Below are 13,309 nucleotides of genomic sequence, written 5' to 3'. Positions count from 1 at the left end.
TGTGTGGTTTTCACAACTGTTGTAAAAAGCAGGGCTCCTGAGCTCTGCTTGTCGCTGTGGAGGGTGACAGGTGCTATTTAGTGGAGGCTTCAGAACAGGGGCCATGCTGAAGACTACCATTTTAGGTGCCCCTGGGGACTCCAGATCCCCAGTTCTCATCGGCCGCGGGGGAGCTGGCACGGCCTGCACCGGGGGGCTGGACTGGCGACCTCGTTCTGACCTCGAGTCTCGGTCTGCACTCCTTTGTGGTCCTTGTTTCAAAGGCAGGAGCAAGAAAAACACCCCTCACTCTCACTACAGAGTGTGTACAAATTATTACAGTATAAGTCTTTTCTGGACTCTTCGAGGAAATACTTTGTTTTATATTTTTCTATATCTGTCGTCTCCTTGACGTCTAACCCTTGGCCTTGGAGCAGTATCTACGGAGAGCAGAGATCGATACGAGCACCTAGGTGTATTATGGGGGCTCCAGGAATCTGTGCTGGATGAATAAAGGGTTTAAAGTGCTGGGTGGGTGAATAAATGAATCAGTGAGGCATTCGGACGGAGGTGGAATCACCCCAAACCGCCATCTGAACGACCGGTGGGTGACATGGTCCCCCAAAGGTGTCCATGAGTTTCCAGACAAGAGTGGGAAATCCCATGGTCCAGAGGGTCTCCAGGACCCCGCCCGAGGGTGTGCCGAGGGTCCAAGCCCACGGGCTGGCAGTGGCGGGACGTGGGCATTCATGACCACGTGGATGCAGAGGGTAAGGGTGTTTGTTTCACGTTCTCCAGGCAAGTGGCCGCAAAGCCATGATTGCTGAAGGGGACCCCAAAGCAGGGCAGGCCCCCAAACGAATGCTGGCTGGGGGCTGCTGGGACAGTACAGTCAGACGGGAAATGCACATGCAGGGGACACACAGGGCGGAAGGAGTGCCCTTTGATCTTTGCTATTTCAGGCCACTGTTTTCAGGAAGTAAAGTGTTCGGATTATGGACAAGGGTTCCAAGCAGGCAGCTGTCAGGCGGGGTAGGATTTTAATCCAGTGTGAAGGGAAATCACATGGTTTGACTATGTTTTTGATCAAAAGGAGGCAGCAGTGTGCCTGAGCCCTACTCACATTCCTGTTAATGGTTTTCCCACAGAAGCCATTCGGATCCAGCTGGGAACACATTTCCTTCCCTCTCTGGTGGCGGAAGTGGTGGAGTCAGGGAACTGCATCAAATCCCTGCTCCTGGGTTAAAAGCTGTGTGACAGTGGGGAAGTTGCTCAACTTCTCTGAACCTCATTTCCTTTTTTAAAAAAATTGGAACCTCATTTATTTATCTGCTCTGGGGATGGGATGTAAACGTTTGGGATAAACCTCAGTAGAGCTGCTAAGGAATAAATAAAAAAATAAAATCCACCTTAAAAAATTAATTGAGATACATTGTGTGAAAACACTTACCTGGGGTGACACCTGGCATGCACGTACAAGGTAGACGGCGCTAAATGAAGATCTCCTTCTCCTCCTTCCCCTCGCCTTCCCTCCGCTCCCTCCCCACGCCCTCCCCAGAGGGACACGGGTTCCCTAGCCCCTCAGCAGCCCAAGGTGTGGAGGGTGGCGCATGTTCACCCTGACTTGTGTGATTCCCAGCGATTCCCAGACCCGACCCCCGGGGCAAGTGGTGAGCAGTGCACAGGCTCAAAGCCCAAACCCAAGACAGGAGGGCGAGGCGGGCGGGGGGCGCAGGGAGCCTGCTTGTTTATTTTTGTCCTTTACCCCCAATATTTATTTATTTATTTTATTTTCGGCTGCGTTGGGTCTTCACTGCTGCGCGCGGGCTTTCTCTAGTTGCGGCGAGCGGGGGCCACTCTTCGTCGTGGTGTGCGTGCCTCTCATTGCGGTGGCTTCTCTTGTTGTGGAGCACGGGGCTCTAGGTGCGTGGGCTTCAGTAGTTGTGGCACATGGGCTCAATAGTTGTGGCGCATGGGCTCAGTAGTTGTGGCACGTGGGCTCAGTAGTTGTGGCTCGCAGGCTCTAGAGTGCAGGCTCAGTAGTTGTGGCGCACGGGCTCAGTTGCTCCACGGCATGTGGGAATCTTCCCAGACCAGGGCTCGAACCCATGTCCCCTGCACTGGCAGGGGGATTCTTAACCACTGTGCCACCAGGGAAGCCCCTTTACCCCAAATATCTTTTAAATAAGATTTCCCTCCTAGTAAACAATTGCCAGGAGCAAAATGCTGAGTGGAGCAAACACAGGAATACTCCCCTGCTTTTCTTTGTGGTCACTTGCTGCCGGTGAAGAGCGATGGGTAGATCTTAGGAAATGCGGTGGAAAAGAAGGGAAAACTGGGAGTTCCTTGTGCAAAAGGAACTTTAAAAGAAACAAACTTTCAAAAAAAAGAGACTTTAAAGATTAAAAAGAAAGAAAAGAAAACTGAAGTTTCAGTTTCTTGTTGGACTGATTATTGAGAGAAAAGTTAGAAACTGAACATTGGTTGTTAATTATAGGGCCTGTGAAAGGAAACGGTGGTGGGACCCCAGGAAGTGTGGAATGAGGAAAACGTACAAAAGAGAGAAATTGCCTTTCCAAGCATTTGTCAGGTGTTTCTTTTTATGCCTCTCCAGATCTGAACAATTATTTTAAGAGTAAAGGGTGTACAAAGTAGGAGGAAAAACATCCCTCAGCCCACGTGCCCTCGGGCCTCCATTCCCTGGGACCCAGCCTGCTTCCCAGAGGTAAAGGTCTGGGTATCTTATTAGACCTTTACCTCACGCTGAGGCTCAGTGGTGCTGAGAAAATTAGGTTCATGTCTTTATCTACATCTAATTTGGTCTTCCTTCTGAGCCCTACCCACTGGTTAGCAGGGGAAACATTTAAAATTAAGCTATATTTTAAAATTAAAAATGTAAATTAATGTCCAGTGTGATTCCAGTTTTGATCTGAAAATGTAAACGATTTCTTGGGATAATTCTCTTTCTCTGGGCAGGTATGCCCAGACTTTCAGACTGACTTCCCTCCCCCTTCCTGCCTCTCTCCTCGTCCAACAGGTAGAAAATGGGGGCTGTCAATGACCTTGGCCCTCCACCTGGCCCTCCTGGGCCGCGTCATCTGCCGGGGGACGTCCCACGCCCCCACTGGCGCTGTCCTCTGGCATTTGCAGTGGACGCTGTGCTGGGGTCGGTCTCCTCCCACTGGTGTCCCCCTGGAGCCTCGCCTGCCACGGCTGCAGGCCCCAGAGCCCTCTCTGCATCCAGGCCCCTCACCTGCTCCCCTGGGCTCTGCTGTGGGGTCCTTGCAAGTGGCCACGACAGGCCTGTGGCTGGCCCGAGGGTGTCCGTGCATGCAGGGTCCGCGCCCCTCTGACACGGCGGCCACCCAGGGCCGCCTCTGCCCTGCCCGGCTGTCCCGCAGGTAGAGGTGGCCACCCCGAGGTGGGCCGTGGCAGCGAGGCCGGGAGTGCTTTTCGGAGACTGAGATGATAGGCAGCAGAAACAAGAGCCCACCGTGCTCTGTGTTCCCTCCTTTACCCAAAGCACCTCGTCTTCTCTGGGCCGAAGCCACCCCCCCACATCACACCCATCCCACCAGCGAACCCAGGGCTCGGCCCTGTAGGGGGAAAGCAAAGGCGCCTCTTCTGCACAACGCAAGACAGCTCTGAGGGGACAGGAACAGCAGAAGGTCCTCCTTCAAGCCAATCCCTTGGCTCGCTGCCATGTAGGTGACACTCCTGTCCCTTCCCTCCTGGGCTCCTGACCCATCTCTCGTCTCCTCGCCTCCCTGTCGGTCAGCATCCTCGGGGAGGGGCAAGAGCCCACAGGTGGCCCTCAGGGGCCAGGTCTGCGTGTCGCTGAGGCGGACCCCGGCTGTGTGGACCCCGGCCGTGTGGACCCTGGCTGAGGTGGACCCTGGCTGTATGGACGCCGACCGTGGGGACCCTGGCTGTGTGGACACCAGCTGTGTGGACCCCGGCCGTGTGGACCCTGGCTGTGTAGACCCTGGCTAAGGTGGACCCTGGCCGTGTGGACCCTGGCAGTGTAGACCCTGGCTGTGTAGACCCTGGTCGTGTAGACCCTGGCTGTGTGGACGCCGGCTGTGTGGACCCTGGCCGTGTGGACCCTGGCCGTGTGGACACCAGCCGTGTGGACCCTGGCTGTGTAGACCCTGGCTGTGTAGACCCCGGCCGTGTAGACCCCGGCCATGTAGACCCTGGCTGTGTGGACCCCGGCCGTGTAGACCCTGGCTGTGTAGACCCTGGCTGTGTGGACACCGGCCGTGTGGACCCTGGCTGTGTGGACCCTGGCTGTGTAGACCCTGGCTGTGTAGACCCTGGTCGTGTAGACCCTGGCTGTGTAGACCCTGGCCGTGTGGACACCAGCCGTGCGGACCCTGGCTGTGTAGACCCTGGCCGTGTGGACACCAGCCGTGCGGACCCTGGCTGTGTGGACCCCGGCCGTGTAGACCCTGGCCGTGTGGACCCGTCAGGCAGACTCCACGGACAGCACAGCCCCGGCAGCAGGGCCAGCTCCCGTCCTGCTCAATTACTGATGGCAATTTTTTGTTGCTTCTTTTGCTGTTGGATGTAAGTTAGGGGGTCGGGGGAGGAATCTCCAAGTAGGAGGGCTGAGCTGTGGGGCTGGGAACTCTCAGTCCACAAAGTGAACACGTGCACGCACACACGCACACGCACACGCACGTTCATTTCTGTTTCTGGGGACCTTTCTGTGCATTTCTCTGTCAGCTCCAAACCTGACGCCCCGGCTGTCCTGTCGAGCAACAGCTGAGGTAAAGATTAAGCTCTAAAGTAGCCTTTTGGGCTCAAATGGCGCGTAGACAAACTTGCTGGAGAAAATGCCTGAACTGGACCATGAAGTGCTCTGTGCAGAGCGCTGGGCTCCGTGAGCTCCACACAGACCGTTTTCTTCCGTCGCTGGATCTCATCTCTTTGCTTCCGCTTGGGTGCTGGGGAGTGGATGGCCTTCTATGGGGGCAGAGTCATGTGAACTACATGCATCCTTACATCAGACCCCACTGGTTCAGGGAGAGCCTCACGTCACCCAAGACCCTGCCCCTGGGACTGGACGTCCCAGATCAAGGTGTCACGGGGCTGGTTCTCCTGAGGCCTCTCTCCTGGGCTGTGGACACCACCTCCTGCCTGTGTCCTCACAGGGTCATCCCTCTGGAGACTCTTCATGTGTATAAATCTCCTCTTCTTCTAGGGACACCAGTCAGAATGGATTAAAACCCACCCTAACGACATCATTTAACTTTAATTAACTCCTAAAGGCCCTGTATCCAAACACAGTCACATTTCGAGGTACTGAAGGTTAGGACGTCAACATGAATTCTGGAAAGGGGGACAAAACATGAATTTGTCAAGATTTTCTTTATGACACAGTCTCTAAACAATTTTCATAAACAGTCCAGGAGCATTTAAAAAAGATTTTCTGTTTTATACAAACATAGTATTTGTATTAAATAAAGCTTATGTAATTCAAGTACTCTAATCATGTTAAGCCTTTTTCTACTAGATTTGTTAAATTTTGATATAAAATCTTAAAGCTCATCGTGATCTTGTCAAAATACTCTTGAATTCCTAAAATTTTTTTTGTTTCAAGTATTTCCATGCAATGTAGTTTAGTGTGTAAATGTTTATGGCTGTTACAATTTCTTTAGGGATAATATCTTTCATCACTAAAATTCCTCTGTGCCTTATTTGATGTTTTGACCTTAAAGTGTACTTTGTATCATGTTAATATTTTTGCCATTTGTCATTGTTAGCATTTTCTTGATATAGTCTTGCTCACTTCTTTATTTCTACCTTTTTCCTTTATCATTTGTTGTCGGTATGCACCTTAAAAATAGCAGCTAGCTGATTTTCTTCTCTTTCACTTAATCTGTTCTTTTCTTCTCAAATGTAAGACAGAGCAAGGAGAATAATTTTATCCATGCATATTATTTACTGTGTTAATGATACATTCAATCTTTCTCCTGCCATCTTATTTTATGTTTTATGTTCATTGTGATGTCGTGTTGCCTCCTTTTTTTCCACCTTTCCTGCCTCTTCCTTGTTTGATCATTTTATGTCTTTTTTTCTCCTCTAGTGGTGTGAAAAATTACATCTAAATGTTATCCCAATAGTGGTTACCCTTAAATTATTACAAACATATTTTATCCTACTTTCTTCTCTCAAAGCCAAGAATTTGACATTATTCATAACCACCAGCCTTCACATAGTCAAGATTTTGAACATGCATTTACTTCCCTTTTCCCTCTCTTATCGCCTGGTTTTTGTTAAGTAATCTGGAATTTTCTTCACATTTCTCCCTCTCCCATTCTTTCCTTTAAAAATACTTTAAAACTCACAACATTGTAAATCAACTATACTTCCAAAGAAATTTGAAAAAGAGACAGATCCAAAAATAGTTTCAAACTCATTAATTGTGAACATTACATGTAAAGGTGAAGACTGGCAGTTGCCGCAGTTTCAATGTTTTAGGAAGGAGAAGAAAAGGATTTGGGAGGGTGCACCGCTCTTTATTTGAAAGTACGTTTCGGTGAACACTTTTGTCATGTAAGAAAAGCATCTACTCATCTACCTGGGGAAAGTAACCCAAGTGCAGCTGCTTCGGACTGATGTCAAGGGTCTTGCTCAGTATAGTGAATTTTTGTGAATCTGGATAAAGGCTGACCCGTGGTGAGACCAGTGCTTGTTCTCAGGGGATGCGGACTTCTTCCTACAGGCTGCTTGCTCAGGGCGCGGTTGGTCTATGGCTTGGGTTTTGGGCGACGCTGATTTCCTTTCCATGTCACATGGAAGGAGTGACTGGGCCTGGCACACAGAGCTAACTGTTTTGGAGCAGAGCTGTCGCAACACGTTTCTTTAGGGTGGAATGCCCAGGTGTTCAGGAGAAAGCCCTGTGGGTAATTCGGATTGTCTTCACTGGCCCGTGAGCATGGAACATAAAGTTTTGGGTTGGGTAGGGCCATCTCAAAGGAAATAAAAGTTTTTACTGTCGATCGTTCAGTATTTCTGAATACTGGCTTTGCTCGTTGTGTATACTTTTTGTTTCTGCAGCTGCTTTCAAAGAGATGGACGCTGACTCTGTGAGACGTATCCTCGGAGCTCTTTTCCTGTCTCCCCCTCACAGTTTCTACCCCTTTGCCTCTTTATCCTGGGGGGCACCTTCTTCAGTTCCTCGATCAACTCCAGAATTGTATTTTCAACAGTGTTCTTTCTGCGGCTTGGTTCCTGGATTAAATATTGTACTTCTTTAATTATTGTTTTCTTTCTACAACTATTTTCCATGTCTCTAGGGTGTTCTTTTCCACGGGAGCCTTTGGTGGTGGTTTTATCCTCTTGGACGTCACTGTGAACACGAATCAGAATCTACAAAAGATTCTCTTCTGTTTCCTGCATCTTTTTAATTGGGAGCCATTCGTGCTATTCCTCATCTTCCTCCAGAGTCTAGTGAGTTGCCTTTGTGTGATCGTATTTATAAGTTACAGTCGGGGCTGGTAGGGCACCCTCAGCGTCTAGGATGGGTTAATGTGTAATTCCCGATCCCAAAGTAGAGCATGCTGGTCTGTACTTCTGCTCCCACCCAGGGAAGGTGCTAACCGGAGAATGTTCTGGAATCGAGGAGGGCAACCAGCTGCTTTGCTTGAGAGACTTTGAGGGGTCCCAATGGCTCCCGGCCCCCTCCCCAGCCCATCCCCCAGCAGATTCATTCAACGTATTACATCGTTGTCTTTCAGTGAATCAGGATGGCATTTAATTCAACCCAAACTGTGTTCAATCCCGCTGATAGTTCTTCAAGTTGGGAAAAATGACACAGAAGATTTCCTCAGTTCCAGTGTAGTTATAACTCTTAAGATTCCTTTGGGGAGGTTTTTTTCTTTTCTTTTTTTAAAATCATAGGCAATATCATTATCATTCTCAGAAGTTTCCCCAAAATTTTTAACAGACTAAATGTACTTTTCTGTATATTTAAATACCTTTTAATGACTGAAATCATGAAATCATGAAATCGGTTTCAATTTTCTTATCTGTTAAATGAAGGTAGATTATTCAAACACCTTGCATCCCACCAAGATTACTCGTTCCTTCATTCAACAGGGATCCATAGCCAGATATGGAACTATGCACACAAATATAAAAATAAAATACTAAAAGAAGAAGAAGAGGAAAAGGAGGAGAAGGAGGAAGAGCGGGTGGAGGAGGACCAGGAAAACCAGTAACTGGAAAGAATTCCTGCTTAATAATTCATCACAAGTATGATATTTAAATTTAAAGGCACAACGGCCATTTAAATTAAGTTGCTGGCCGGTCCAAACAGCGCCATTGGAAAGTAATGGCAGCCGGCTCACTACTCCCTACATGAGCTGAGTGACGACACCGTCCCCTCCCCAGCCACCTCTGGGATACTGCTGCCAGCGCCCCTCCCAGCTTCGCCTGGTTGCTGGCAATTGCATCACAAAGCTCTTCCAGTCAATGGCTCTTGAGTTAGAAATGGCCACTGGCAATCGTGATGCAGATTCCCACAGGTAACACATGGCCTTCAGAAGCTAATTTGTATGTAAATGTATTTCCAATTACGCAACAGGAACAATCATTCCAAGCAGGGCCAGCTCAGCAGTTCCCTGCGTCTCAGGTGGAGGCTGGGACACTCAAGGTGGAGTCGTGCCGGGGCAGGGTGGGTGATCCAGTCAAGGCATGGGCTTGTCTAGGGAACACCCACAGCAAGGATGGCATTACTAATACGGAGTAAGATGATTTCGCCTTCCTCGACACGGACCTGCAGCCATCACATATTGGGATACACTGTGGTTACTGTTAGAAATAAGCCACGTGACTAGGTACACAGTCCTGATGGATTGTCAGACACCATCTCGAAAGTATACACATCTTAATTTTTCCTGCTATGGTTTTTCTACCCTACATTTGGTTACAGTACTTACTTCATATCGACTCCCGCAAATCCTCTAGAGGCACTCGGAACAAATTCCTGCCACCTGGGAACAGCTGCCCAAGCCGTGCAAATCCCCTCCCCTCTTGCAACTCCTAGGACACCTGGTCACCCCTCTACCCTTACCTCCCCACACTCTGGGTTCCCGGGCGGGCAGCGGGAGTCCTGGATTTATTGCCGAGGCTGCACCAGGGTGAGTGTATTCCTGGCATCCCAAGTTGGAATGATAGTAGCTTTGCAAAACAATGTTTAGAAAGAGCGATTTGGTTGTCTGGAATAATTAGTAATGTGGTCACAGTGCAAAAGAGCATTTGGAAGGGGAGACATGGTGTAGCTGTCTTTGGAAACACAATCTTCTGCAGGGTCTTTCCAGGTGAGGGGAAGGACCTGGGAGAATGGGGAGGATTCTGATTCTACCATAGGAGACAAAACAGTACTGTGCTTGCCAGAAGCTGCATTATTTACTTCTCCCAACGCTCTAATAGTATAACACGACGAGTATGCCCATTTTACAGGGGACCGTGAGTCATGGAGAATGTATGTCATTTTTGAATGTCACCCAGTTAGTAAGTAGTGGCGTCAGGATTCCCACGCTGTCCACACAGCTCTAGAATCTGCACCTCCCTTGCAACTGGTACCATCTAGACCCGTGGTTCTCCCTCACAAACTCCTCCATCAATATTAATCGGGGGAGGGAAGGTGACACATGCAAATTTCAAAGCCCATCTCCTCTTGCTATGTTTTGAGAAAGCCCGTCTCCTCTCATTATGCTCTAGCTCTTAATCCTATATTTTTGTGGTATCTAATTTCCACGGTACTGAAATTTGCAGGCCTCTCCTGTTCCCTGTAATGTGGTCTGCTTTATCCTCATCCTTAAAAACATGTTGATGTTGAATTCCACAGTCCCTCTGTCTGTGACCGTTCCCTGCTCAGCAGAGCACAGGTAACCGTATTTAGAGATATTTCCCAGCCTTGAAGGTAGCTTGCAGCTGCTGGCAACACACTTTAAGCTTGCAGGCGCTAGGCTTCACATGCTGTTGGAAAGCTAAAGGCTTCCATTGTGGGAACAGCACAGGTGGCCCATCGAGCTTTGCTCTAGTGGTGAAAGCAGCTATTTTAGCCCTGCTCTGTAATCTGCAAACTCCAGCGAACCTGGCATTTTCTTGTTTTTCCCAAATGGAGCAGACTATAGATTTAGCTGCTATTCAGAGAAGTGGTGAGTGTGTGTATGTACGTGTGTGTTTCATAAAACAAACCCTGAAGTCTAAAAAGAAGCAAGTGAGCACTCCCGGCTCCTGACAGCGGGGGCTGGTGCCTCTCGCCTCGCTCCTGCAGGTGGGTTTGGAGGAGACTAAGGCCCCCAGGGCACATAGACACAACGTCTGTGTTAGCGACCGAAGACCAGGACAGGCGGAGTGTGGCTGTGTAAGGAACAGAGTCTCATCTGCTTTTATCTCGTTTATTTTTTCAGTTCTAATATTGGAGTTCACGCTGATCTTGTCGTTTTTCTGGGAAGGGCTCCAGGTTCATTTTGTCCCTACTCTTCAAGCATTTGTACACAGTAGGTGGTCACCAGATATTTGTCAAATGAATGAATGCGAAATTTTGCCTTTTTATTTATTTATTTTTTTTTAATAAATTTATTTATTTATTTATATTTATTTTTGGCTGTGTTGGGTCTTCGTTTCTGTGCGAGGGCTTTCTCCAGTTGCGGCGAGCGGGGGCCACTCTTCATCACGGTGCACGGGCCTCTCACTGTCGCGGCCTCTCTTGTTGCGGAGCACAGGCTCCAGACGCGCACGCTCAGTAGTTGTGGCTCACGGGCCCAGCCGCTCCGCGGCATGTGGGATCTTCCCAGACCAGGGCCCGAACCCGTGTCCCCTGCATTAGCAGGCAGATTCTCAACCACTGCGCCACCAGGGAAGCCCTGCCTTTTTATTAAATAACTTTGTACAATGTGATGCCGAGGCAGGCCTAGATCTTACCAGATCTCACTGCTAACGCCAGCATGTCGTAGACTTCCGTGGCTGAGGTCCTGGCATCACCTTCCCATGTATCGAACAGCAGGTGGGCAGGCAGGTGGGGGGAAGGATTGGTCACCAGTGCAGAGAAGACTGTCTGAGGTCTCAGGGACCGGCTGCCGTGTGTACAAACGGCCCCGCCTGTGGGAAGGTCACTGTCAAGGCTGCTCTGGCACAAGTGGGAATCCTGTCTGGATTTCTGGGGGCCAGAGAGTACAGATGTGGAAGCACCGAAGAATTTCACCCATGGGAGGGCCTCACCCAGAGCCTGCCTGCCCTCATTTTAGTTGCAAACATGGTCATTCCGTTTCCCATGGCAGGTTAGAAGCTGTAGGTCACATGAGGCAGGGGTGATGCTGCCAGAGCAGCCCAAGCAGGTGTCCTTACGGCAGCCTCTGCCTCTCGGTGGAGGAGCTATTCTGCCACCGCAGAGACCATGAACCACAAGTGGTCTCGGCATCCTTCTCAACCCGAGCTGCGGGCAGCTCATGAGAACCTACTATTCTCTGCTGTTTAGAGGGACCTCGGAGAGCATCAGGATTAGGACTCGGATTGGAGTTCTTGAGAAGGCAACTCAACGTGGTCCTCCTTGGGCAGGTGTTTTTCTTTTTAATTAAAAAAATGTTTTTAATTGCTCAGAGTTAATAGTTTTAATGATTTGGGATGAAATTTGTAATTTGTTTTCCATGGTCAAACTTTCCTTCAGTAAAAAAGCAAAATTTTCATAACTGTGCTATTGTGACCCTGTATCCACCCTCCTTCCCCACGGGGGACGGGCAGAGGGACAGATGTTGTTTTGTTTTGTTTTTAAGCACTCATTTTTAAACAGTTTTTGTTTCTCAGGTTTATAATCACGGTCTAATTCTATATGCCGTGGAGGCAGGGCCAGTAAAGGATGCCTTAAAATGTATTCGCAAAAAGAAACCCATGGGATCTGCTCTGGGGAAGGAAAGTTATCAGTACTTAAAGTTCTCTCTCTTTCCAAAGAGAGTCTGGCCCAGGGTCTCTCACGAGGTTGCAGTCAAGCCGTCAGCAAGACTGTCTCATCTGAAGGCATGACTGAGGCTGGAGAAGCTGCTTCCAAGCTCAGTCCCTGGGCTGTGTCGGGAGATGCCACGGCCTCAGATCCTCCCCGTTCCTGACGGAGTGGGGGGTCTCCACAGCACAACGTGCAGCCCCTTCTGTGAGTGAAGGGTCCACGAGAGCAAGGCAGAGCCAATGACTTTAATACCCTGGACTCTGGGGGACTCACCGTCACTTCTGTACTTTTGGTCACACAGACCAACCCTGCCAGAGTGTGGGAAGGAGCACACAAGGATGTGAATGCCAGGAGGCAGCTTCATGGGGGGTCACCTCGGAGCCTGACTGCCATGACCCTGCTCTGAGGGGCTGATTCATACTCGTCCTTTCATGCCCAGTATGTGGCACAGGTCTGTTCAGGTAGGAGGTACCCAGAGAGGTCTGTGGGTGACAGATGCTGGACGCTCAACAGAAGCTGGAATTAAAATACTCCTGAGGATGAGGCATGATCAGAAATATTTCCTAATGAGCATAATAAATCCTGCAGAATATTTTTCTGATTTTTTCAATGGTTTTCATTTATATTAATGAGGTAAGGCTTGAGCCTAAATAGAACACAATTAAATGTTTGGGGGAAGATCTAGATGGGCTCTAGCTGATTATTTCCTCCCTAACAACCATAATAGACACTGATTCTGTTCAAAAACCATCAGAAAGATAAGGCATCATCAGAGAATAACCCTCACATTTACATCTCATGTCATTCCACATGGATTTATAGTGAGTCCTTGCCTTTTGTATTCTCAGAAAACTGAAGTTGGACTCCTTGGGAAGAATGAAAAATCTAAATTCAACAGCCGTTAAATAAGGATTTGTTTATTTATAGACTTGAAGGAAGAAGTTGTCTCCTCTCCTAACTTATTTGTTCTCCATGAGTTCTTAATTCCCAAGACCAGAAGAAAAAAGTATTTTTAGGTATAAAAAAATTTTGGTATAAAAACTTCCCCATCATTTTTCACACTGTTTTCCAATTTACAGAAAAATAAAGTTGAAGTAAAAATAATGGCAGCTACCATTTATTGTGTGCTTCTAATATGCCCTACACTGTGCTGTGAGGTGGACTCATTTTTCTTCCTTATTTCATGGTGATGGAGACCCAAGACTAAGGGAGTAAAGTAACTTGCCTGAGGTCATAAATGCACCGTGCGACGTCGGGGTCTCTTAACTACTACCTTATCCATCACAGCCTACAAAAATATAAATCTTCCTTCAAGAGAAAATGGCACTGAATTATAGAGTTTAATAAAACTTTATATGAGAAATGACTGGGAGT

This window comes from Balaenoptera acutorostrata, chromosome 10, assembly GCF_949987535.1.
Source record: "Balaenoptera acutorostrata chromosome 10, mBalAcu1.1, whole genome shotgun sequence".
Classification (NCBI taxonomy): domain Eukaryota; kingdom Metazoa; phylum Chordata; class Mammalia; order Artiodactyla; family Balaenopteridae; genus Balaenoptera; species Balaenoptera acutorostrata.
This window is presented reverse-complemented; position numbering follows the sequence as displayed.